The following is a 25,926-nucleotide window of genomic DNA, read 5'->3' on the forward strand; positions in this document are numbered from 1 at the left end:
CACCAATAAATACATCTTGGAAAGGGGCGAGATTAGATGTAGGTGCGCAAAGTCTTTTTTTCTTAAACCAAGACTCCACTCCAGTTTCCCTTTCAAGGGCAGCTCTGTCTGTCCTTCAGCGGCTGCAGTCTCTCTGCCTCTTCACCTGCTCTCCAGCAGCTGCTACGAGGAGCCCAAGAGAGGAGGCCAGCAGCGGCAGCCATGGAGAGGCAAGGGGCAGCCATCTTGCTCCCAAGAGGCTCCCCTGCAGCCACCACTGCCACTTGGGACAAGCGCTTTTAATTGAATAGAGAAAGGAAATAAGTTAGCACAAAGGGGATGATGATGAAGAAGAAAACACACCCTAAACGCCCCAGCTTTTCTAAAGACTCACACTTTGTTTCCTTGCCTTTATGTTGTGCCTGGGTTTAATTAGAAACTTTAACTTCACATTAATGTGTTAATGTGAGGAGGTTAACAGACGATCCCTTCCATTTGAGGTTGATTCATTGCTGTTTGTACTGTCTTCTCGCTTTAAAAAAGATGCAAACAAACAAGCCCCATTTCAATGAATCGAGAGCAAACAAGCATTTCGACTGAAATAGCAGTTGTTCCCTCAAGGAATCGTGGATCATTGGGATAGGTTGTGGATTTCTTTTCTCTTTTCTTTTTGCCAATTCTGACTCCAGTTTTGCACGTGGTTGCTTAGGTAATGAAGAATGTAAATGCCCATTTTGCAGAATCACGCCCCGAAGATGATCCTGGACCCGCCAGCGAGTCCCTGCCTCTCCCCTCCTTCATTTTACTGATCCTTAACCCAAAAGCTTGTCCCTACAGGGAAAAAAACAAACACAAGGCTGACTGCAAGTACTGAATAATTCAAAACAAAACAATGGAGGCTTTTTCTTCTTCTTCAATTTGTGGCGTTACGGCTGCGTTAGGACAGGCCTCAGGTGCCAAGCTGTTGTACTACTACAGAGATTAAATTAGCACGACTGGGTTTTCTTTAACTAGATAAAAGCTCTATAAAGCCACCGGCACCTGGGAATGGCTAACTCTTGGAAAAGCCTTTTATGCGCTATAAAAATATATATAAAATTAGATTTTCAATTCATATTACAAGCTCGATCTCGGTAATAAAAATCAATGCTTCGTCTGGTCTGAGAAACATCTCAGTTTCTTTATTTCTCCATCTCACCACTTGCATCCAAATGAATGGCTTCCTCACAGGGAATCAGTACAGTACTGATACCAGTCACAATACCAGTGACAGGCCGAGGTCCAAAGTCACTTGAATACCTTTCCTAAGCAAATCTGGACCCAGAATTTTCCCACAAACACCAGTATGAACACAAAACACTTCTGGACTTAGGGTTATCACTACTAAGGTGTTCCTGCTATTTCACAACACTGTATCTTCTGTGTCATGCATCGGGGGGAAGTGCAATGGAAGGTGTTAAAAATACTTCAAAACTATTGTTCCCATTCTACAGGTGGGAAGGTAGAGGCTTCAAGAGTGTGGCTCATCCACAACCAACCAGTTATTCAGTAGAGTGGATGACTTTGGCTATAGAAATGGTTATAATCTCCCTGCGCAATTCTATACGTATGAAAACGTAGCAAATTTATATATATTTACTCAGTGCTTTTATTTTTTAAAGAAAAAAAAGCCTCCCTTGTTCTCTTATAATGGCACTCACCTGAGAGGTGCCAGAACTGAGTTCTGGCTTTAAAAAAGCCCTGTTTTAGCCTGATTTTAATCATTTATTATGTTTCCAGAATAAAGGTGTACATGACACTGAAACGTGATTCTTTGGTTTCTCGAAATCCTTGTTAGCCCCCACAACTTATTTTATTTCTACCAGGTATTACTAACAAAAATCAAATCTTCTTTCCTCAGCTGTAAGGACTATAAACTTTTCTTTCATAATAATGAAAACCAATATTCTCAGGAAGCTGTAAATTCCTCATTTGGGCAGTGGGGTTGTATTCTGTTTTTCTATGCATGGCCCATGCTATAATGCTTAGTGAGAATTCAGAATGTTCAAGTGTGTCAATATATGTAGTGTTTTTTATTTTCTATACGGTTTTTTCATTTCTTTTAATAATAATAAAAACCCTCTGTCTCTTCAGATAAAAAGCAAGCAGTGTTTTAACATCTGGCTCTTTTCATATATCACTTGGGTCTTCAGAATGTGTTTTTAAGGCAATTTTGGGATCATAGCTCACTTGCCAAGATGAATGTAACCCAAAGGGCACTCAAATGAATTACATCCACTAACTTGCTGTATCCCATTTGGCCCAAAGTGCTCCACGGTGAGGAATTACTTCTGTCACACTGACTAGCTCTTCATTTTCTTCATACTACAAAACCACAACTCCACTCCCACTTTTTTTGTTGCTTAAAAAGCACACATTTGCTTAAGCTCCATAACATTCAGAGGGTCCATCTGCACTAAACACTGAAAGCTGTATTATGCCACTTTACACAGGCCTACCCCAAAGAATTATGGGAAGTGTAGTTTTTTAAGGGGGCAGAATTACAGTTCCCAGAGTTTCCCCTCTCCAATATAGGTAAAGGTAAAGGGACCCCTGACCATTAGGTCTAGTCGTGGCTGACTCTGGGGTTGCGGCGCTCATCTCACTTTACTGGCCGAGGGAGCCGGCGTACAGCTTCTGGGTCATGTGGCCAGCATGACTAAGCTGCTTCTGGCAAACCAGAGCAGCGCATGGAAATGCTGTTTACCTTCCCACCAGAGTGGTACCTATTTATCTACTTGCACTTTGATGTGCTTTCAAACTGCTAGGTTGGCAGGAGCAGGGACCGAACACCCTGTTGCGGGGATTCGAACCGCCGACCTTCTGATTGGCAAGCCCTAGGCTCTGTGGTTTAACCCACAGCGCCACCCGCGTCCCTATATATAAATGGCACTAAATCAGCTCAGCTCCAAATAACCTGTTTATTAGCACTTTCTGATTATTGATTATCTTTTGCCAAGCAACTTTTTTGCTTTCCAGGTGAGCTTTCTCACCCATGTCCTAAGAGGGTTCTAGGACTGAAGACAAACCCTCAACACAAATCGAAGCCTGGCAAGCTTCTGATAAAAGCCCAGACTTCTTTATTTTTCTTTATACTCCACTACCTTTGACAAACCGTCCTCTGGAGATTTATATCTCCTTTCTTACTGCCTTTCAACTGTTTGTCAATATATTTAGCTTTGCAACTGAACAAAAAAACAAAACAAAACCCACCAAAAAAAACCCCCTGACATCAACCTTGGAAGATGTACTGCTTGGAGATTTCTCTCTTCACTTCCCCCTCCCCACCCATCGCTCCCAATGTGATAAAATCTTGCCTAAAACCATGTCCAACCTTTTCGACAGCATAGTCCAGATGGCTTTGCAGCCTGTACAACAGACTTCTACTTGCTGATGCCTCTCTAAAAGTGTCAGCAGGGTGTTGTCTTCCAAGGGCTTGTAAATGCACAACAAAAGGCAGCTGGGGGTGGATGTGCGGGGAGAGAGAGAGAAAAAGAGAGAGAAAGGCAGGAGACAGAGCAAGGAAACAAGAACCCAAAGCAAACTTTGTTCTTTGCAGACAGTCAACTGGAGGAACGTACAGGCCATGGATCTGAAGGAGAGTTCAGAGGTGATAATGGGTGACAGCTCAATGCAAGGCAGCCAACAAACATGTCATCTGAATAGGGGTTCCCCCCCCCCCCCCAGGGATGGGGGAAACCATCACTGAAAGATATGGTAGGGATGGGTTACTCACCTGCTAACCTTTTTACTGATTTCCCCCAGAATAGCCCTTTAAAGGTACTCTTCCCTCTTGGGCTTATGTGTACTCTATGCTGTAAGAAATCATGCACATCCTACACAAAGGTAACCCAATGAGGGATGTTGACCTTTGAAAGCCATTGATGGCCTGGGGACTGTGGGGACCTTGGTGAGGCCTCTCTCTTTATTAGGGTGGCCAGGTGCAAAAGAGGACAGGGACCCAGCATCTGTAAGCATCTTTATGAGTTGTGTAGAAGAGGTCATGCACTAGGGTGGGGGAGAAATTTGATTGAGTTCGTCTGTAAAGGTGATTTCACCTAATTTGTACTCTGCAAAACAAAACATGCACCAAAACACAGCCATCCTTCAAATTTTGCACTTCTCTGAATTTTGCAATGTAGATCTTCGGGCCAAGTAACGCATACAAAGATGCAAAAACTGGGCTTAAGGTGTGCATATAGAGAAATATATTGGTGAACATAACTTGCACAAATGCATTACGGTGCGAGAAATTGCATAGCAAAAATATGTACATGGCGGGGGAATCACACAAAAATTTTCACGAGGACACCATTTCCTATGGGGTAATACAGTCCGTTCGACTTCCAAAATGTTCACAAACCAAGGCGAGACTTCTGATTGGCTTATTGGCCCCGGAAACAATGCGAACAGCTGAAATGGACGTTCGGCTTCCAAAAAACATCCGCAAACCGGAAAACTTATTTCCGGGGTTGTGGCGTTTGTGAACCAAAACGTCCGAGTACCAAGGTGTTGGACAACCAAGGTACGACTGTATCAACCAAGTAAAATGTATATAGCAAGCTGCTTCCCCCCCTTTCTTCTCAAGAATAATTGGCCGTGAAAAATGTGACTCTTGACAGCCAGAAAAGAGGAGGGATTTGATTTCAGCTGTTCGAGCTGCATTTGATATACCTTATTGTCCCCACCATATACCAGGGTGAAAAAGCCATAGGTGTTGTGAACTTAGACCGGCAGAGAGTAGTGTGTGTGTGTAGGTGGTGTTTGCCTGTGGGCTTGCCATCTGAGGCCCTTCTCTATGTCCTCCCCTCCCCGAGATGTTCAGAGGGTGACAACATGAGAATTGGTCCTTTCTGTGGTGGCTCCCCATCTGTGGAATGCTCTCCCCAGAGAGGCTTGCCTGGTGCCATCATTACATGTCTTTAGGGGCTAGGCGAAAACACTGATAGAACACACAGCTTGTCCGCAGAAGGTTCAAATCCCTGACATTTCACTTGAAATACAGTGGTACCTCGGGTTAAGAACTTAATTTGTTCTGGAGTTCCGTTCTTAACCTGAAACTGTTCTTAACCTGAGGTACTATTTTAGCTAATGGGGCCTCCCGCCGCACGATTTCTGTTCTCATTCTGAAGCAAAGTTCTTAACCCGAGGTACTGTTTCTAGGTTAGCGGAGTCTGTAACCTGAAGCATCTGTAACCCGAGGTACCACTGTAATAGGGAGCAGATAATGTTTGCTTGGGACCCTAGAGAGCTGCTGCCAGTCAAACTAGACAATTCTGAGTTACAAATAATCTGACCTGCTGTTGAGGCTTCTTCTTATCTTGCTGTATATACATGGCTGTTGTGAGATACATCTGGCAACAACAGCGGCAGCAAAACGCCGCATGCATTCCATTAGGCGTAATGAAATGTATAAATAAAAACACATATAACAACTATCTAGCACTTTCAGCATAATTAAGTGAATAAATAAAATTCATATTAAGGGCCTGGCACACTCGATTGCTGTTAGGCTGCGGTGTTGGCAACAAGTCTAGAGAAATTTCCTGTGGAAGTACGGTGGCGGGGGGAGGCCGAGAAGTCTGATGAAGCCCCTGAGAAAAGCCCCCTTTGAACTCTTCATGTCTTGCTGCTATTGACCAGCTCACTACTGTCTGATAAGATTGTGACAGGCCACGTCTTAGACTCTGTCAGGCAATTAATCAGGCGGCTACGTTCTGCAGGTGAGGCCTGCAGCGCTGGGCTGTTTTGTGTTCCTTTTCAAAGCGCCAGGTGTGTGCCTGTGTGTCAGGGTCCACCATCAAGATTACCTCAGGAAAAAGTGGGGACCATCTTTCTCTCCTCCCTTCCAGGTGGCCACCAGGGAGCTTCTCAAGGGACACCTTGCCCCAAGGAGAGAAGAGGTCTGACTTTTTAAAACGTCCCTTCTCCCTATGGCTTGCTTTTGCAGTTTCATTTCTATAATTTTCTTATTGTCACCCACCTCCCAAACTCTCTCCTTTGACTTTTATGGTTTTTTGAGTGCGCTGCATTTCATCTCTGCTAATACTTTAGGTTTTCTAGCTTTTAATTGCGTTTGATGCATTTGCAAGCTGCTTCCCTGTTTTTATCGGTTTGACATTTTTGTTGTCGCTGTCAGCTGCTCTGAGGGTTGTTTCTGGGAGAAAGGTGGCATATGCATTTAAATGTAAACAAATGTAAACAAACAAACAAAATGTGTTTTTGCCAAATTGTTTGGCCGGTTATCTGAGCAAGGAAAGCTGTTATTGTAGTAGCAAAACAGATTTAATCTGAATTTTTCTTCTTCTTCTTGGGGGAACTGCTAGTTATCAGAATGCATTTCCCATGTGCCTCTGTGTTGACTAATTACCTTCTAACGGGCTTCTCAATTATCCTCTTAGTGCTTTTCAGTGCTAGTCAACAACTTTAAATTCTCATTGCATTTTTGGAGGTCCACAGTGATTTTAATACAGTTTAGTGTTTTAATAAACTCCACCACACTCCTTTATCTTACTCTTCAATAAAGTGCACATTAAGGAAATATCAACATACCTTTTCACCGCATTACCATTCCTTTCCCCCCCTCTCCCTGTGTGTATCATGGAAACTGCATCTCAAAGCAGTGCTTTCCATTCATGTTTCACCTCCTAAGACTTGTCATGTTCTTTCTCTTCCATGGCAGTCTCTGGATGAGCTTACACTTTGAACAGATGAGGCATTTCCCCCAGCTTCTAGCTCTAGAGAGGATGCTGAGGGAGCAGACACCACTAGTCATGTATTGTGAAGGCTCCCTTATACTGAGTTTGAACATCGGTCCATATAGCTCAGTATTGTCTGCACTGACTGGCAGAGACTATCCAGGGTTTCAGACTGGGGACAATCCAAGCTGCACCTGGAGATTGAACCTATGACCTTCGTCACACAAAGCAGATGTGCTGCCACTGAGCTATGGCCTGTCCCCCTGAACAGGAGGGTTGTCAAGACCTTGGTGGGTTGCCATACATGGCTGATGAGATGTATTTGACTCGGTGAGCCACAAGTCCTGTAGATCTACATTGCTGCTGCCTCTTTCCCGCATCCCACCAGGGCCAGTTTCAGGTTTGACTACACCCCACCACATAACAGGGGCAAACATGGTTCCTGCAGTCCCTGGACCTGATGAAGTGGGCTTGCACTACAAGCTGCAAGGGAAAGAAACTGCTACAGTCCCTAGGGCCGCAATACGTCCGGGATTTCAAAGGCGGAATTGACATCTGGCGGGAATTTTGAAAGGCATTGCCTTGTCCTGGATGTTAGGCAAGTCATTAAATGTTGTGGGTTTTCCTTAAAAAAAGCTCAACTTTTGGGGTGTCCTGGTTTTTACTTTTTGAAATATGGCAACCCTAACAAATTGCTAGCTATTAATTCCCAAAGCCAAATATAGAAATCAGGACTAAATCACACATGCCTTTGCATCACTGAGTTTCACGTCATTTGATGACGTGTGCAGGCAAAGGGTGGGTTCTGGAAGCTGGAAGCCAGCTGCCTATATGTGGGCATAGGAAGCTACCTGACACCACTGGTCCATTTAGGTCTCCAGGATTTCACCCATCCCTCCCTGGAGATGCTGGCAATTGAATCAGAGACCTTTTGCATGAAAACCGGGCGCTCTGACTGCTGCACTATGACCCTTATGGCTATTGGCAAGCATCCCTCGCTTTATCTCTCACCCACTTTCTCTCAGCTTTAGTGCCTTGCTTCCTAGCAACAATACCAGCTTATGGACCAGTGCCTGCAAGAGCATATCTGGAAGAGGCGGCAAGAAAGATAAGAGGGAATAGATAAGAAGCAAATGAGATGACCCCTAGCTGCAGAGCTTGTGGGAAAAGCCAAGCCCCAGGGTAACTGTTGTAAGGATTATTAAGGTATCTCAAGGGCTTTGTTTACTGCAAAAAATATATATGCAGAGAGCACCAACTGCTTCAATTGTTTGTTTGAGGTAAGGTCATATGAAAGCGCCATCTGTGGTGTTGGATCTGCAATGGTTGCTCCTGTCTTGCAACTTACCTCTTGACAACCACTGCATTCCCTATGGGAGATATTACTGGAGATATTTCTGCTCCCTTGTGAAATTTGTAATCAGAGGCCGGCATGTTCCACTTCAAATCCTATATGCAGAATGCTGATCATTTCAGTATTTCATTCTCTTACTTGGAACAGATTTTCTGGGGTCTAGAGTGCAGGATTTCTGCATGCTGCCATATGGCTATTAGTATATAAATCTATGTATATTTCTCCTGAATGTAGGGCTCTGTAGTGCACCGTATTTTTCAACTGCATGCAGATCATCTCCAGCCTCGCCTGTCATTGCCATTCAGGATCGGCAGAGAAGGTGTGACTGGGGGGATCAGAAGGAATTAAAATAATTAATTAGTTGTAGGGCTGAGTAAAATGAGTTGCAGTTCCTCAGTTGCTGATCTCAAGAGGCTTCTCAAGAGGCCGTAAGTGAGGCATTTGGAAAAAAGAAAGGGCATTGCAAAAATGGACTTTTATTTATTTTAACAACTGTTCCCTTTTGCTTTGATGGCATCTTCATCATCTATTCATTAAGGTTTATTGCTGCTGCCGATCACCAGAGTATTGCAATGGTTTCTCATAAAATAAATGGATTAAATGGATGCTTTTGGGAGAAAGGCATATAAGCTCTTCTGTCATAGACACACGGAAAGAAACACACACATTCACACATTCATACATATACAGTGGTACCTCTGGTTGCGAACGGGATCCGTTCTGGAGGCCCGTTCGCAACATGAAAAGCCCGCAACCTGAAGCGCCGTATCTGCGTAGGTGCGTGGTGCGATCTGGCGCTTCTGCACATGCGCGAGTGGCGAAACCCGGAAGTCACCCTTTCTGGTACTTCTGGGTTGCTGCGGGACGCAGCCTGAAAAAACGTATCATGAAGCAAATGTAACATGAGGTAAGACTGTAGCTGGTTTTCAGTGTTTTATCTCTTTGTCACTCTCTTAAAAGCCCATGTTTTTGCTATTCATGCATCTCTTCATCAAAGAAGCCAATGGAGCAATATGCAGATAAAGGGGAGGGGGTTTGTGGATAGCTCAGTTCTCAAGGACTCCCATTGAATGCCCGTGAGGCAAAGTAAGTGCTGCTGCTACCTAGGGCCCAGTTGAGAATGGTGGTGGTGGTGGGGCGGTTGGGACTGAAAGCTGGCTGTACATGCAGTTAGGCTCCTGTGATTGCAGACTGGGCTGTACCAGTCAAGCAACTAGTGGGAGATGTCATTAATATGGAGGGTATCCTAGCCAAAAAGGGTATCTCTGCAAGTAGGAAATAAGTAACACATTAAAAAAAATAAAAATAAACCAGCCCTTCACCATAAGGTTCTAGGGCAGGTTACAGGAATCTAAAAATGTAGTATTGAAATCAGTTTAAAACAAATTATAGTCAGGACAATATGGTCGGTCCTATATATATTAGTGGGACGTTTTTTAAAACAAGCAATTCTGCCACCTACAATCTGAAGTTCAGAATTCTACCACTTCAGAACCCTAAGGCCTCATCCTTCTCATGTCCTAGGGCACGGGTAAATAACAGGCTTAGCTCCACTCTGGTGAGATCTCTGGGTGTGCCCTTTCACCTTCCTGTCCTATGGGTAAAATGTGTCATTCCGGTGGGGACAAGGCACACTGCCTGTCAACAATGGTTGAGTAGGCGTTCACACAGGTGACATTCATACCATATATTTAAAGCACTATGATACCACTTTCAGCTCATGGCTTTCCCCCAGAAACAGCTCTAGGCGCTGTTCTTTGTTCAGGGTGCTGAAAGTTGTTTGAAGACCCGCTGTTCACAGAGATGCAGTTCCCAGAGTTTCCTGTGAAGAGCGACTGACTGTTAAACCACTTTGGAAGTTGTAGCTCTGCAAGGGAAGTAGGGGGTCTCTCAGCACCCTGAACAAACTACACTTCCCAGAATTCTTGGGACTGCTTATAGTATGAATACAGTGGAACCTCGGGTTGCAGACGTAATCCGCGACGGAGGCACATCTGCAACCCGCAGTGTTCGTAACCTGCAGTGCCGCATCTGCGCACACTCATGACACAATTTGCACTTCTGCGCATGAACGAGCGAAGAAACCCGGAAGTAACCCTTTCCAGTACTTCCGGGTTTCCTGCGGTCCGCAACCTGAAAACATGTAACCCAAAGCGTTTGTAACCCGAGGTACCACTGTATGGCCTTAGAAAACTTCTGAAGGGGGGAGGGTGCATCCATTTGCACATAGCTCACCCAGTGGTGCACATGGCATGTTCAAGAAGAACATCAAGGTTGCAGCTGAGAAAGTCACCCCACACTCTGAATGCCTGCCTCTAATAATAATAATAATAATAATAATAATAATAATAATAATAATAATAAAAAATATAATATTATTTGTACCCCGCCTATCTGGCTGGGCTTCCCCAGCCACTCTGGGTGGCTTCAAACAAAGATAAAAAATACATTAAAATGTCACACATTAAAAACTTCCCTGAACAGGGCTGCCTTCAGATGTCTTCTAATTTCTAAGCAAGATGTCTTGCTTATTTTCTTGACATCTGATGGGAGGGTGTTCCACAGGGCAGGCGCCACTACCGAGAAGGCCCTCTGCCTGGTTCCCTGTAGCTTTGCTTCTTGCAGTGTGGGAACTGCCAGAAGACCCTTGGCACTGGACCTCAGTGTCCGGGCAGAACGATGGGGGTGGAGATGCTCCTTCAGGTACACTTGCTCCTAGCCATGGCAAACTCAATGCATAACAACTGCAACAACAACAACAACAACTCTCACCTGCTGAGAGTCTGAGGCTCCTCCACGAGGCCTAGGGTAGGGCCTGACAAACTACAAAAGCAGAGAGTACTGTTTACATTCTTTTAAACTGCTTTTTAATTGTATTTTTTGATTTTTTTAAAAAAATAAATAATGCTTTTTGTGTGTGTTGGGGGGTTGTTTGACTGTTTCTGTTTATATTTTGATTATGTATCTTGTGTTTTTATGTTGTAATTTTATCTTGTGAACCGCCCTGAGACCTGCAGGTATAGGGTGGTATATAGATTTAATAAATATCCTCCTCCTCCTTCTCCTCCTCCTCATATGTCCCAGTGATTTCAGTGGAGCTCTTCTTTTCCATGCTGGGTTGCTATGAAAACACACACACACACACACACACACACACACACACACACACACACACTGCATGCATAATGATGACTCCTGCATTCATTTACTGCAGCTCTGGGCACAGAGCATGGCTGAGTGAGTGCAAAGCATAGCGGGTGTCATTTCTGGCATGGCCAATGTTTCAAAAGCCTCCCAGCAAGCCATATATCATGTTATATTGATATGGTTCCACAAGGCTGCCACATCTGACATTTGATGTATTGCTTTAGGTGCTCCTAGTTATTATTATTTCCCATATATATATATATATATATATATATATATATATATGTCACACCTCTAAACAGTCAATGAGGAATCAAAGGAAACATCAGCCTGCAAAGCACAGATCTGACACTTGCCAAACTAACAAAGGCAGCTCAAGAGCACAACATTGTGCTCCAAGAGATCAGAATGTCAGCCTGTGACAATTTTGACAGTCTTGTTTTTGAAACTTCAAAACTGATGAATGCAGCACCGGATGGAAGTGGAGATGCTTAACCCTTCTCCCACCTGCCAATTTCACTTTGCAAATTAACTCCCCAACAGTTTTATATCCCCCTCTACCAAATAGCTGAATTCCAGAACTGCAAGTTAGTCCATCAGAGAGGAAAGCAGAGCGTTTGCAGGTGAGAATGGGCAGACATGGGAAGGGTTAAGCAAGACTCCCCTTTCCCCTGTTGGCTGGGCCTTGCCAATTTCCCCAGCCTCCATATTCTCAAAAACTAACTTGTACTTCAACACTGATGACAGGACAGCATTCTCCCCTGGACCAGAGGCAGTAGGATAGTTTAGGGGGACCAAGAGAAAGCATGATACATACATTGTGGTGGAGTTGAGCTGAGGAAGATCAACAGCTTCTGCCACCTGAGTTTATCCTCACTTTATCTAATGGTAGGGCCTCTCTTTTGTGTACTGTGGGTGGTGGGGTAATGATCAGGAGATGCTTGGGCTGCCTAATCTTCCAGTCAGCAACAAATGGAAAGGTATAGGCATGAGCGGTGAGGGGGGTAGGGAAGGTAGGCACCCCCCAAACAAGCAGCTTGCCCTCCCACTTGCCCTCTATTGCTGGATTCCTGCCATTAACACAGACTGCTATTTTTCTTTCAGAGTTCTTAACGTGGGACACGGCTTGCTCACTTAGAAATACACTTTGTTCCTTCTGTGTCCCCCCCTAATATTTTTTTTTGGGGGGGGGTGCCACCACTTGCTACAGGGGAAATCTGTGGATTGCACTCTGGTAACCCTTCTTCACTCCCCTCCCTCTAACATTTTGAGTACAGTGGTACCTCGGGTTAAGTACTTAATTCGTTCCGGAGGCCAGTTCTTAACCTGAAACTGTTCTTAACCTGAAGCACCACTTTAGCTAATGGGGCTTCCCGCTGCCGCTGCACTGCCAGAGCACAATTTCTGTTCTTATCCTGAAGCAAAGTTCTGAACCTGAAGCACTATTTCTGTGTTAGCAGAGTCTGTAACCTGAAGTGCATGTAACCTGAAGCGTATGTAACCCGGGGTGCCACTGTATTTATTTCTCGTTCTTATGGATGCTTACTTAGAGGTAAACCTAGGTCTGTTCCTCAAGGCTTAGAAAAGCAGGCATCATTCTGTTGTAGATTACTTTTTGATTTTTTTAAAAAAATCTATTTTTCTTGCTTTTTTAGAAAAATAGTATTGCTTATTGACTTGAACATTGTTATAATCTATTTTCATAGAAAGGCAGAATAGGAATGGTGGGAACGGAAAATGCAAAAATTAAAAGTAACACTCAAATCAGCTCAACGTCTTGGTTGCCAACTTTTTTCTGTCCATGCTCCTATGCCTGTAACAGCAGCTGCACTACCAGAAATTAAGAAGGTGAAATGTTCCTCAATCACTTATCTGTGTGCACTGAGGGACTTCACTTACTGTGTGTCATTACAGGAGCAGAGCCAGTGAAAGAGCTGACAACTCTCTGTATAAACTATGGAAATACTTCATTCTTTGAAGGGTTTTTACATCACAATTACTTTTTATTGTTGCCATTGATAAAAATAAATGGAGGAATAATTTTGGATGACTTACATAAGCATCCAAGGAATCAATAACTGGATCGTAAAAAGATTTAGAATTTCTCAACTATATTCATTTTCAGCCCCCCCCTCACATCTTTAAATAGCATCTCCATAGCATTCGATTCCCCTCCTCCCCCAAAAGTCAAATATGGAGCATTAAGGGTATAATTACCATTTTAATTATAACTCAATCATCCTATCTACTTTGCATAGAAATTAAAACTTTTATGTCAGGATTTCTGAGTACACAGAAATGTTCAGGAGCAATTAATGCCAAGGATTTTGCAGTATAAATGAACTTTACTTTAGAGCTTTTAATTTTCAGCTTCAGCCAGGATTCATTAAAAAAGGAGAAATGATTTGCATCTTACATCTTAAAAGTGAAAATATTTTTACAGCTGGGTGGTGCCGAGCATATCATAGAGCGACATATTCTTTATAGCACACTGCCATTTTTTGTTTCTGTATGAAATGCACTGTAGCAAATACTTAGGATAGATAATAGGGATAATTGATGAGGTGGAGGAAGGTGAAGTTACATCACTCTTAGGAGGGTGCCAGCTCAATGGTGGTGATGGTACCTGGTTGTGTCAGGGTGTTAGATGTGTGAACTGGTCTGGTGCCTTCATATGGCGCATGGCCTGGGGATGAGGGGTGGGTGGGGTGGAGACAACATTTTTCAGTAAACATTTAAAGCTACACTTTCCAGAATGATATGCAAATTAGAAATGTAGCTCTCCTCAAAATCCACACTTCTCTGAATTTTGCAGTGCGCTTCTCCGACCAACCAATGTTGACGAAAAACCGCATATAGCAGGGGAAAGTGTGTATAAAAGTGAAGATGTTGGTGAAAGTAACGTGCAAAATGCAGTGTACCTCGGGTGGTACCTCGGGTTAAGTATTTAATTCGTTCCGGAGGTCCGTACTTAACCTGAAACTGTTCTTAACCTGAAGGACCACTTTAGCTAATGGGGCCTCCTGCTGCTGCCGCGCTGCCGGAGCACGATTTCTGTTCTCATCCTGAAGCAAAGTTCTTAACCTGAAGCAATATTTCTGGGTTAGCGGAGTCTGTAACCTGAAGTGTCTGTAACCCGAGGTACCACTGTATTTGGGGAAATTGTTTGCAAAATTGCAAATTGCAAAAATGTGTTCGCTGGAAGAAATTTGCTGGCAATTTTTCACGAGGATTTAAAACAATTTTTCAAATGGCTGCAGAATGTGGAGAAGGGAGTTTAAGGCTGAAAAATAAGAAACGGAGAGAACGGACAGATCCTTCCATCCCTAGCACGGACACACCTCTGCCGTGACGCGTGTGATTGCAGCAGCCTGAGAAAGGGGCACTGTGATTGTAGAAACTGCATGAGTCTCCCCTGACCCCATGGCGATGTGAGTATAGGTGACAGTTCATATGCATGGAGCGGTTTCCGTTTACAGAATCTGGTCTGTGCGAAACAGTTACAAGGCGATGCAAATGTGAATTCTGGCAGCAAAAAAAAAGGGAAAAAAAAAGAAAAAGAAAAAAACCTGGTGCAATGTCAGGAAAAGGGAGCTCAGTCCCTACGAAGGATAATAATATAGTACAGACTCACTGTACACTGTTGTTGTAAAGATTGCAACTCTACAAATGTTAAGCAGTATCATGTGTACTTACGAGGAACTCAGGCTTTCCAGGTCTGTGGATCCTTACGTGGCCAAAAAGGGCACTATCCACATGTAAGTGGGAGGCAGCATCAGTTTGAGATGAATGCTAAGGTATTCAAAAGTACTCCTCAAATCCTAGGGGAGGAAACCGCCAGCAGTAATGACTGAGCATATTCTGTGGTCTGTTTTGGGCCAGAGGCAGAGAGCTGGAACACCACTAGGGAGTAGGAAAGGAATGAAGTATCCAGGAACATGAGGTGGCTGGCTGGCTGACTCCCTCTACTCCACATTAGAACATCTTATTGCAGATACAGTGGTACCTCGGGTTAAGAACTTAATTTGTTCTGGAGGTCCGTTCTTAAACTGAAACTGTTCTTAACCTGTGGTACCACTTTAGCTAATGGGGCCTCCCACCGCCGCCGCGCGATTTCTGTTCTCATCCTGAAGCAAAGTAGGTACTATTTCTGGGTTAGTGGAGTCAGTAACCTGAAGCGTTACCACTTATTACTATTACAGTTTTTAAAAAAATAAATAAAAAGGCAACTTGGGTAAAAACTGAAAACGGACTGCTGAGAACACTGCTAATGGAAGGAAGCATTTTGAACTCTTCCTGCACTCCTGATGTGCAATATATTTTAAACATCTCTCTCTCTTAAGGCTACAGCATAATATTCTGCCTATTTGCACCCTTCCTGGGCAGAAGAGCAGATAAGGAAATATTTTTTCATGAGTATGGCTGCAGGGCAATAAAAGTGTTGAGTCCATCGATAACTGGACAGTGTTTCTTATTTTACTTGCTTGCTGCTTCTTGCAGAGCTTTTATGTTCCTTTCTGCTCCTCTTGCTTGCTGCAGAATGAATTTTGCCATCGCTGTTCTTTATTTACTACCTTTAATAGCACAGTGAATCTTTGCAGCCTTATGGACCTAAACTTCTACCTTGGTACAGATGCTTATATCTTGTTATAAAAGACAGTGGCAACTTGATATCTCCTAATGAAAAGAAAACCAAATTGAATGGAAGAATAAATGAGAGCTGGGCACATTCCCCCCACAAAGTCTCCATCCTATTAGTGTTCAGAGAAATTGAGGGGAGCAGTTCGCTGAATTTCTTCAGGGGGCACAAAAATTCTCCAACAGTTTCTCAGAGGGGAGGCTCACCATTAGCATGACAGTAACATATCATTTCATTTTTTCCAGAGGGTTGTTGGGTATTTTTTTTGCTGCCTCTCCTGTGTGGCAGCAAAAGCAATCAGGTCAGCAATGCTACAGGACCTGGTGTTTCTCTCTTTCTGTATGGGGAAAGTGGGGGGTGGGCACTGTGTGAAGTGACAGCGCCACAAAAAAATAAACATGGTGAAGAATATTTGGTGAAAATTCTGTAAAAGCCCCTTTTTTTCTGGAGGCTTTTTGGTTCCGAGGGAAAAAATTTCAGTAACCCCCCCCCCGACATCTTCCTAGAAAAATGTCTTCTGAGACATTTCGGCTCAACTTTAAAATAAGCTAGTTGTCTTCAACTTTTTCAGATCCAGAGCTTCCTGCCACAAGTTAATTTGGTTACCTCAGATCTTTCTCCTTATATTTATTTTCCTGTTCACTCATCTGTTTCTTTCTGTTTTTTTAAAAAACCACCCCTTCCAAATGTGTGGTGGTTCCATTGATGAGTTGCACCATAGATCAGGATTCTATCCGCTGATGACTAATAGGATAAGCAACCATCGCTCTGTCCAGTGCCATTGGGGTAAAATTTGAAGTGTGGGCACTCATCGTGGCAGTCCCTAAACGCATGCACCCAGTGCCGGATTTACGTATAAGCTAAACAAGCTATAGCTTAGGGCCCCACTCTCTTGGGGCCCCCAAAAAATTTAAAGTGAAAAAAACTGGATGTACATTTCTAAAATATAAGATTAAAAAAACACCTACATACAGCAACAGTGTTTTGTGTTGTGTAGGTTCCTGTGATAATAAGTAATGGGCCCCGCCTGCTAGCCTGCTCCCTAAAATATCACTGGTTTGCTCATTTCTATATCAGTTACTTTGATAAAATACATATTTTGTTATGTGCAAATGGCTTTAGATACCTGTTAGGTCCATAAATTACTATATAGCATATATTCAACACAAAAAACAGCGACAATTTGTTGTTGACAAAGGACAGCTGGACATATAAAGGGCCCCATTACCTTCAGTAGCTTAGGGCCTCATCAAACCTAAATCCGGCCCTGCATCCACCCACACTCAGTGTAAACCCATTTAAATTAATGGACAAGTTATTTAAGCGCACAGAACATTGGAAAAATATCTCTAGCAAGCTGAAATGTGAGTTATTGCTTCATATTCTAAAGGCAAGCAATAGTTAAATCACTACAGAAACGGAAAAGAAGTACCCAGCTTCTGCTTTATTATTTTCTTAGGTAAATGCATGTCAGACATGCTGCTTCCACCGTCCCAAAAATCATTGTTACATAGAGAAAAATATTATTTAATATCAAGGCTGGGAAACCTGGCCTTGAACTCACATCATCCATGCTAGCTAGGTCTTGATGGGAGTTGGAGTCTAGAAACACCTCGAGGGTTGCAGGTTTCAGAGACTCGATGTAAACCACTGTGTACAATAGATTATATTCTCACAGCAAATAATACTGCAGCTTAAAATATAATGGGTGTGCTCTTTGAGGCAGAGCTGGCAACTGGAGCTAAATTAAAGCCCACTTGAACTGGCAAGATGAGTGGAAATTATCGCGACCTTATGGGGGTGGGTGATGAGGCTGTGGTGATTCATGCAAAGTCTGCTTTGTCATGTTGGCTTTTGACCAAAGAGGGAGGCTGAAGGGCTCTGAAGGGCCGCCACCTCTGTTCTTGCTCATTGAGCCAATTTCCCCCTTTATGCTTGTATGACAAATGAGGATGGAGTGGGCCCAGTAGCTCTCACTGTCTTGTCCAGGAAATATCCCCAGTGGATCTTGTCCTCTTGTCAAGGCCTGGCCTTCTTCCCACTCCATAGCTGCTTCTTAGCAGAGGCAGAAGTAAGGCCAATATCCATAGCCAAAGAAAAATGACCGCTGAGGCAAATATGAGCCTTACATTCCCCTTCCCGTAATGCCTCCAATTTAATAACTGTCTGCAGAAAAGAGTGTTTCTCACCATGAGTTATTTAGTCACTATTCCATCTAGGGTATCGCTGACATTCTGAAGGGAGCATCTAAAGGGATGATTTGCTGTCAGTCTCTTGTATGCTTTAAGTCCATTCATTTTCTACCTCTAACAGGGGAAGATAATGCTGTGATACAAAGTAAAAGATAGATGATAAAAACAATTCTTTAAAGGGGGAAAGGAATCAGACACCAGAGACTTGGCTGGGGGGGGGGAAATATATGACAGAATGCTCCATTCTCCCGCTCAAAGTAGCGCAATAAACTATATTGGAAGCAAAATACAGTTCATAGGAGGAGTATCAGAATATGTATTTCAGCAGTCTCTACATGGTACTGAAACGCTTTGAAAGCCGATGATTTGTGTCACCATATTCATATTTCCCTGTCAAGAATACAATGCTCCTTGCTGCTATTTCAGAACTAATATGAACATTATTAAAACAGGTGAGAATTACAAGGGATTGGTGGTTAGAAACATCCAATTTAAATATAGGTAAGCCCAAATTATTATTTTCCCTTCTTTTTTTCCACGTGTGCATGTGAGATCACTTTTTATTACGTTAATACCTGCCCTTCCTCCATGGAGCTCAAAGGGATGTATGTGGGATCATTTCTTCCTTATTTTAGTCATTATTTCCATTTCTCTACCCCACTTTCTCCCTCTATCCCACCACTACATGTCAACGGCGGCTAACAGCAGTGAAAGATGAAATTACAATGTGCCTAGTTCCTTTTGGGGAAGCCATGACTGTTTAAAGTGACATGATACTGCTTAGAGTGCAGGCATATTGAACGGAAAATCACCAACCAGGAGCAAGAAACTTTAAGCAGCCCAACACACCAAAGGCCTGTCTACACAAGATGAAGCATGTTCTAGAGTCTGGGCAAAGCCTCTCTGAAATCCCTTACCCCATTTATCCTCACCAGGGGCGTTGCATGAGCTAAATACGCTTGGGGCAGGCATGCACAAGAGCTGGGAGGGTGAGGTGAGCTGGGGCCCAGCACGCCAAGGGAGAAATGAGCCCTCTTGGCCATGGCACCTTGTGGGGTCAGGGCTGGTAGAGTCTCAGGAAAGTGAACATTCCACCTGGAGATGCCAGGATTCAAACCTGGGACCTTCTGCATGCAAAGCAGGTGCTCCACCACTGAGCTATGGCCCTTCCCCTCTCCTCCATCAGTAGGCTATAGGAGGTTTATGTAGTGGCAGTTGTGGAAGGCAGCAGTAAAGGACCCCTAGATGGTTAAGTCCAGTCAAAGGCGACTATGGGGTTGCAGCGCTCATCTCGCTTTCAGGCCGAGGGAGCCGGCGTTTGTCCACAGACAGCTTTCCGGGTCATGTGGCCAGCATGACTAAACCACTACTGGCACAACGGAACACCGTGACGGAAACCAGAGTGCATGCAAACGCTACTTACCTTCCTGCCGCAGTGGTACCTATTTATGTACTTGCACTGGCGTGATTTCGAACTGGTAGGTTGGCAGGAGCCGGGACAGAGCAACGAGAGCTCACCCCGTCATGGGGATTCGAACTGCCAACCTTCTAATCGGCAAGCCCAAGAGGCTCAGTGGTTTAGACCACAGCGCCACCTGCAGCAGTCGCAGCACTCTGAGTCGGGTCCAGCAGCATTTTAAATTTCTCTTTTAATGCAGTGCTGCTCCAGGGAAAATGACTCAGCTGCCCATTTGAGCTTGGAGTATTAACCAATTTTTGTAAAGAAGTGGGGAGAAATGTGGGCATCATCAGCGGGCCCTACCAGCGGACTACAGATACCAGGGGTTGGCCAAGGCCCTGCCTTTTATAAAGAGCTCTGCACACACTCTGATGTACACAGAATCGTAAAGTCTGAAGGGACCACAAGGCTCACCTAGCCCAATTCCCTGTGATGTAGGACTCTTTTGCCCTGAGAATAAGAGTCTCAGGCTCCACCAGCTGAGCTCTCCATAACTTGAAGTTAAGTGATGAGCACTTTCATGAACAAGGCCTTCCACTCTTCACTGCAATCAGGTGGGACCTGCTGAATTTGGGACTTGCACCCAAGCAAGCATGGTTAGGTTCAAACTGTATATATGCAGATGGTGAGCGAGATACCCTGTAGTTATTACTTCCAGTGATGACCTTTGTGACTTCATATAAGTCCTCCCCCACAAATTAATCATGAGCTATTAGGAAGCTATTCCCCATATCTCACGCCAACTCTCTCTGCAAACTGCAAAACTCTCTTCCAGAGGGGAGAAAAATATACTTCCTTAGTCTATTGAGGATTACCCATGTCAGGGGAAGTTATATGATTGTCTTTAGCGCTGATAGGAATTACTTTCAGGGTGTTCCAGCTCATTACATCCAGCCTTCATCAGCTATTTTCCAAACTGCAGTAACCTTTGCGATACAGGTGCTGTAGATCTCTGTCCTATTGATTCCACTTTTGCAGCTACACGGTGCTCATGTAAACAGAGTGCAAAGCCAGATAGGAAACTGTAAAACAGCAAGCAATTTGGCACCTTGAAGAACACAGATAAAAACTTAAGGTAATCAGCACAAATGTTGTGGAACTCATTTCGATGTATAGTGGGGGCGGTAATCCGCATCTATCTAAGGTAGAAGCTCCGAGATACAGATCCGAGTGATACAAACAGACTGATCTAAGCCTAGTTGGTAGTATTACAGCTGCAGCAGATTTCTGTAATACTACCAACGAGGCTTGTGGGACTCGGGTGGCGCAGTGGGTTAAACCACAGAGCCTAGGACTTGCCGATCAGAAGGTCGGTGGTTCGAATCCCTGCAACGAGGTGAGCTCCCATTGCTCGGTCCCAGCTCCTGCCAACCTAGCAGTTCGAAAGCACGTCAAAGTGCAAGTAGATAAATAGGTACCGCTCTGGCGGGAAGGTAAATGGCGTTTCCGTGCGCTGCTCTGGTTTGCCAGAAGCGGCTTAGTCATGCTGGCCACATGACCTGGAAGCTGTTTGCCGGCACCCTCGGCTAATAAAGCGAGATGAGTGCCGGAACTCCAGAGTTGGCCACGACGGGACCTAATGGTCAGGGGTCCCTTTACGCTTTACCTTTACCTTACCAACAAGGCTTAGAGTTGAGCTAGATGGTAGATCATGTTCCACAGAAGGTTGGTCCCTCTCCTGACAGATGTTTTATTGCAGGCTCATTCTGCAACATTCTGCACCCAATAGGAGTGCTTTGGTGGTGGATTTGGAATAATAGAATCGTAGAGTTGGAAGGGAACCTGAGGATCATCTAGTCCAACCCCCTGCAATGCAGGAATATGCAGCTGTCCCATATGAGGATCGAACCCGCAACCTTGGCGTTATCTGCACCATGCTCTAACCAACTGAGCTATTCTACTTCTGCGATACTTCCCCAATGCAACCACATTATTGCTGCCCAGAGGGGCTATAGCACAACAAAAGCAGGGCAAAAATAAACCAGAACATATGTGGTATAAAAAGTTACGGGGTTCCAGCAGGAAGTTACAGGATATGCACTGGTTGCAAATGAAGCAGTGTGGCCACCCCAAATCATTTGCAGGTTCAAACGGTATTTAAATATTGTTCTATGGGTTATAAATGTCTCATTGGTTTGCTAATCAAATACAGTGGTACCTTGGGTTACATACCTTCAGGCTACATACGCTTCAGGTTACACACGCTTCAGGTTACAGATTCCACTAACCCAGAAAGAGTACCTTGGGTTAAGAACTTTGCTTCAGGATGAGAACAGAAATCGTGCTCCGGCGGAGCGGCAGCAGCAGGAGGCCCCATTAGCTAAAGTGGTGCTTCAGGTTAAGAACAGTTTCAGGTTAAGAACGGACCTCCAGAATGAATTAAGTTCTTAACCCGAGGTACCACTGTAAAATGACTTATGCTGTAATGTTGACGTTCAGCTTATTTTTTAGTTGCTGGTTGGTTTGTTAATTATATCTTACGATACATGCTGTGCTTATGATGTTCTGTTGTGTTACTGTTACCGTTTGTGAGATGCTTGTGGGTTCATTTAAATGGAAAGTAGTGTAGAAATACAAAAAATCAAATCAAACCAAATAAAAAGCCGGATAGTGTGTGACCACTCCGGTAGCATCAAGAGCACAAATCATTATAAATGTGCAATAAAAAAGGATGGGGTGGTGGTGGGGCGGGTTAGCTCTGGCTGAATGGCACTGAAGTCAGTGGCATGTTAGTTGCAACACTGAGATCATTGGGGAAAGACTGTAGCTCATAGCATGTGATCTGCCTGTGGTAGATCACAGGTTTTGGTCCAGGTTTAATCCCTAGTATCTCCACGCAGGGCTGGGAAAGGCTCCTGCCTGAATTCCTGCCAGCATAGACAATAAAAGGCAGCTTCCTATGTTTTAAACTAAAGCTCATTGATTTCAATTGTATCTAAGCAAGACTCTTGAAGCTCCTGGCATTAGTAGCCACCTCAATGTAGCTCCTTTCAGGCCACAGATCTCTGTGTACCTGATGGGCTCCTGGTGGTTTTAGTGGAGAGTGCAGGTGATCAGCCCTGAGAGCCAACATCAGCTCCTGAGGGTGGGAAGTACAAGGTACCAGGGAGAGTCAGAGGAGCAGGAATGGTGAGAACACTGGGAGTCCCTGTACCATTTCAGGGGAGCCTGGGGAGCACTTTGCACAGAGTACTTCAGACCCCACAGCATGGAATCTCTGAAAGTTATCCTGAGCTACTGGTGTCCCCTACAAGTCTTCTTCACATTATTAGAAGAGGAAACAAAACACCCGGTTATCACCAAATTGTCCATCCTTCCTGCTCTGTTTCTATCCCATCCAGTGGCTAGATCTCGAATCCCCCAGAAAAACTACCAACTTTGCCTTAAGGTCTGCAAGCTTCACTACTGCACGCCTTTTCCGAAACCGATTAAAACAACAACAGAGGATCCTAGCTTCTGATATCGGTGATGCCTTATATTCCCACCCTCTCCCCAGTACCTTCAAGCACTGCAGAACAAGTGTTTAATTTACTCAGATCAATTTCTGTCAAAGGCACAAGGGGAGCCTCTTTTCGGCTTGCCTCTGCAACGTTTCGTCTCTTCCCTGCTGATCAGTCTGGTGCCACTGGTGTTTATCTTGCGAACCGGTCGCTATTGCATGCTTACTTAATTGATCCTTTGTATTCACATAGCTCACCCCGGATAGGTGAGCATAGCATCCCGATGTTCATTTTCTGCTCCGTTTTGACTTTATTTCTACAACAATCCTCCCTAAGGTGCTGCTCTGCTCTTTACAGAACTCAAGGTCTAACTCATACCTTGTTTTCTAGCTTTTCTGAAATATGAAAGGGATCGGATGGACTTAATATTTTGCTCTGGCCTGTACATGCACCATCAACCTGCAGCTGCATCAACAAGAACGTTCTTGTGTCTTTTATTCTTAAAAAAAACAGAGCACAAAAACTTACATCCTTTCCCCTGCTCTTCCATGTCTGCAGAAGAGAATATTTCAGAACAGCAACATCAAAGACACCTAGTAAATCTGACAGACATTTTACTGAGCCCTCCCACTTTCTTTTTTATGAATGCAAAATTTAAAGAGGTGAATTTATGCACTTGGGTCTGTCAGGCTCCCCCCCCCTTTTCTTTTTGGAAGGGGGCTGGAGGAATGGTACTCATTTATCTCCCGTCATTGCTCTACAGTACATGATGACAGCAGTATCTATATCTTTCTGTGTTAATTTCCATCAAAGCACAGCTACATGTAAAGTATGTAGCCAGAGGTTTTACCCTGTAAATACAGGGGGCATCTCCTTCCCATGACTGTTATTATCATTAATGCACACATTCCCAAAATCAGTCCGTCTTCTTTTTTTCCTGATTGGAGTTTCTATGACAACATAGGAACACTGTGATTTTGATTTATGGAACTTCTGCAAATCTACCATTCTGCTACTTAGGAGGAGAAATGATCTCTACCTAGGACACCAATGCTACAGGAAAAAAACCCAACACTGACAGAAAGGAAACTACATGCCCAGAGAAACCACATTTTGCCCCTAGAAGCTAAGCAGGTATGATCCTCATCAAGACCTGGATGCGAGACTGTGTGCGTGTTTGCTGCTCTCTGAGTTCTGTGACATCACAGCAGTTCAATGAATAGGAAAGAGAGGATTGCAGGCAACAGGTAACTTGCAGATAATCAGTGTTTAGCTACGCAATTTCTGCTATCGTATATTTATTTGTTACGGTTTTGTGCTCCCTCAGAACGGTTAGGGATAAAGTGTCGAATAAGCAGCAACAGTGTTTGAGCTACGCCATAAATACTCTGTTGGCTTCCTGCGTCTCAGTAAGTGCAACCCACACTTTTTATGTATATAAAAAACCCTTTCTCTCTTACAGTGAGGGCGGCAGACATCTTTGCATACAGAAAAAAGATAATGTTTGAAAAGCCCCAGGCATACTCTCATGATGGCTGATTATGTTATGTCAGATGTGTGGCACAAGTGGGTTTTTTTACACCAAGCCTTGCTGCTATGAAGTTCAAATGATGTTTGTCATTAGCAGCCCTTTGTCTTTCAATGCGCATCTGGCCTAATAATGTTTAAAGTCAGGAGATGGGGGTACAAATGAAAGTCACAAAGGAGCACAAGGTTGAACCCTCCATCTCGGCAGCCCTGTTCCCCAAGTACTTCATCTCCAGGATCTTGGTCTATGGTCCCTGAAGGATTAAGCATGCATATCAGGGTTCCTTGAGAGCCACAAGCATAGGAACCAATTCCTTGGGGTCAAGGTCTCTTTGCATAAAATATTTGAGGCTAGTGCCTCAAAACTGGCAACTTGTGAAACCTGTACTCAGAATAGTTTTGTTGCCTTTTGCTTTCTTCATCCTTTCAAACAGCAGTACTGCATTGCTATTTCTTTCTGCACACCCCACAATATATTTACCAAACTCCAACTTTGTTCCTGATTCAAGCTCCTATTTTGCAGAAAATAAACAACTTCAGAACCTGGTATTTCTTACCAAAGTTCCCATTTTGCAGGAAACAAGTGGCTTTTGTGGTTGGGGTTGTTATTGTGGTGGTTGTGCTAAAGCCTTGTAGACCTGATCTGGATAGATTGGTTGTCATGCGGATGCTTGTTAAGAAAGAAAAGTTTCTGGGGATTTCAAGCATGGGATTCAAACACACTTTTAAAGCAATAGATAGTTTGGCACTTTCAGTCTCATGCAAACTTAGCCCATCTCATGCATGTGAAACATGAGAAAGTGTTGCAGAATTACTGGATGTAGTCCTGTAGTTAAAATGTCCCTTATTGACTGCTGCACAGGACCAAAGAGACACTAGAATATTTCCCTGACCGGCTGCATGAACACTCTGGAGTGCTCCATTGTTGGGATATTTTGTGTGTGTGTCTTACTCTTTCAGTCTTTCCCAGCGAGCTGAACATGAAAACATCATGTTCATGTTTGTCAGGAACACCACAAGAGGGAGTCAGAACTCAGTGGTAGCTCGGCCTGCTGCTCTGCATTCTGGAAATGAAAAGCTGTTAGAATAAATTTGAAGCTTCCTTGATGTGCACTGAATGCCAGCCATAAATAGATAAAGAATGCAATTTTGGAACGGATGCCAGCAGCAGCCCAGCTCCGGCAGAGGAGTTTTGCACGGGACCCAGAGAGAGAGAGAGAGAGAGAGAGAGAGAGAGAGAGAGAGAGAGAGGGACGTTCATTCAAACTCAACGCTCACATCCCATGGCCCTGCCTGGGGCGACAGAACACACTCTCTTATCTGGTGTAAAGTAGATCATAATGAAGCCTTTATAAACAATATGGGGGAGGGGGTGCAAGCCGAAGAGCCGCTTTAATGAGGGCTGGCAGGATTCTGAAGCGCAGCCCCTTCTCACCTTCTCGCAGAGCTGGA

The 25,926-nt window shown here is 44.0% G+C and overlaps 1 protein-coding gene across 4 annotated transcripts in view; it reads right to left on the reverse strand.

Moving 5' to 3' along the window:
- Positions 1-25,926, reverse strand: part of ADARB2 (adenosine deaminase RNA specific B2 (inactive)) — a 370,623-nt gene that overhangs the window by 79,953 nt on the left and 264,744 nt on the right. The window lies entirely within an intron of this gene.

Source organism: Podarcis raffonei, chromosome 12 (assembly GCF_027172205.1).
Source record: "Podarcis raffonei isolate rPodRaf1 chromosome 12, rPodRaf1.pri, whole genome shotgun sequence".
Classification (NCBI taxonomy): domain Eukaryota; kingdom Metazoa; phylum Chordata; class Lepidosauria; order Squamata; family Lacertidae; genus Podarcis; species Podarcis raffonei.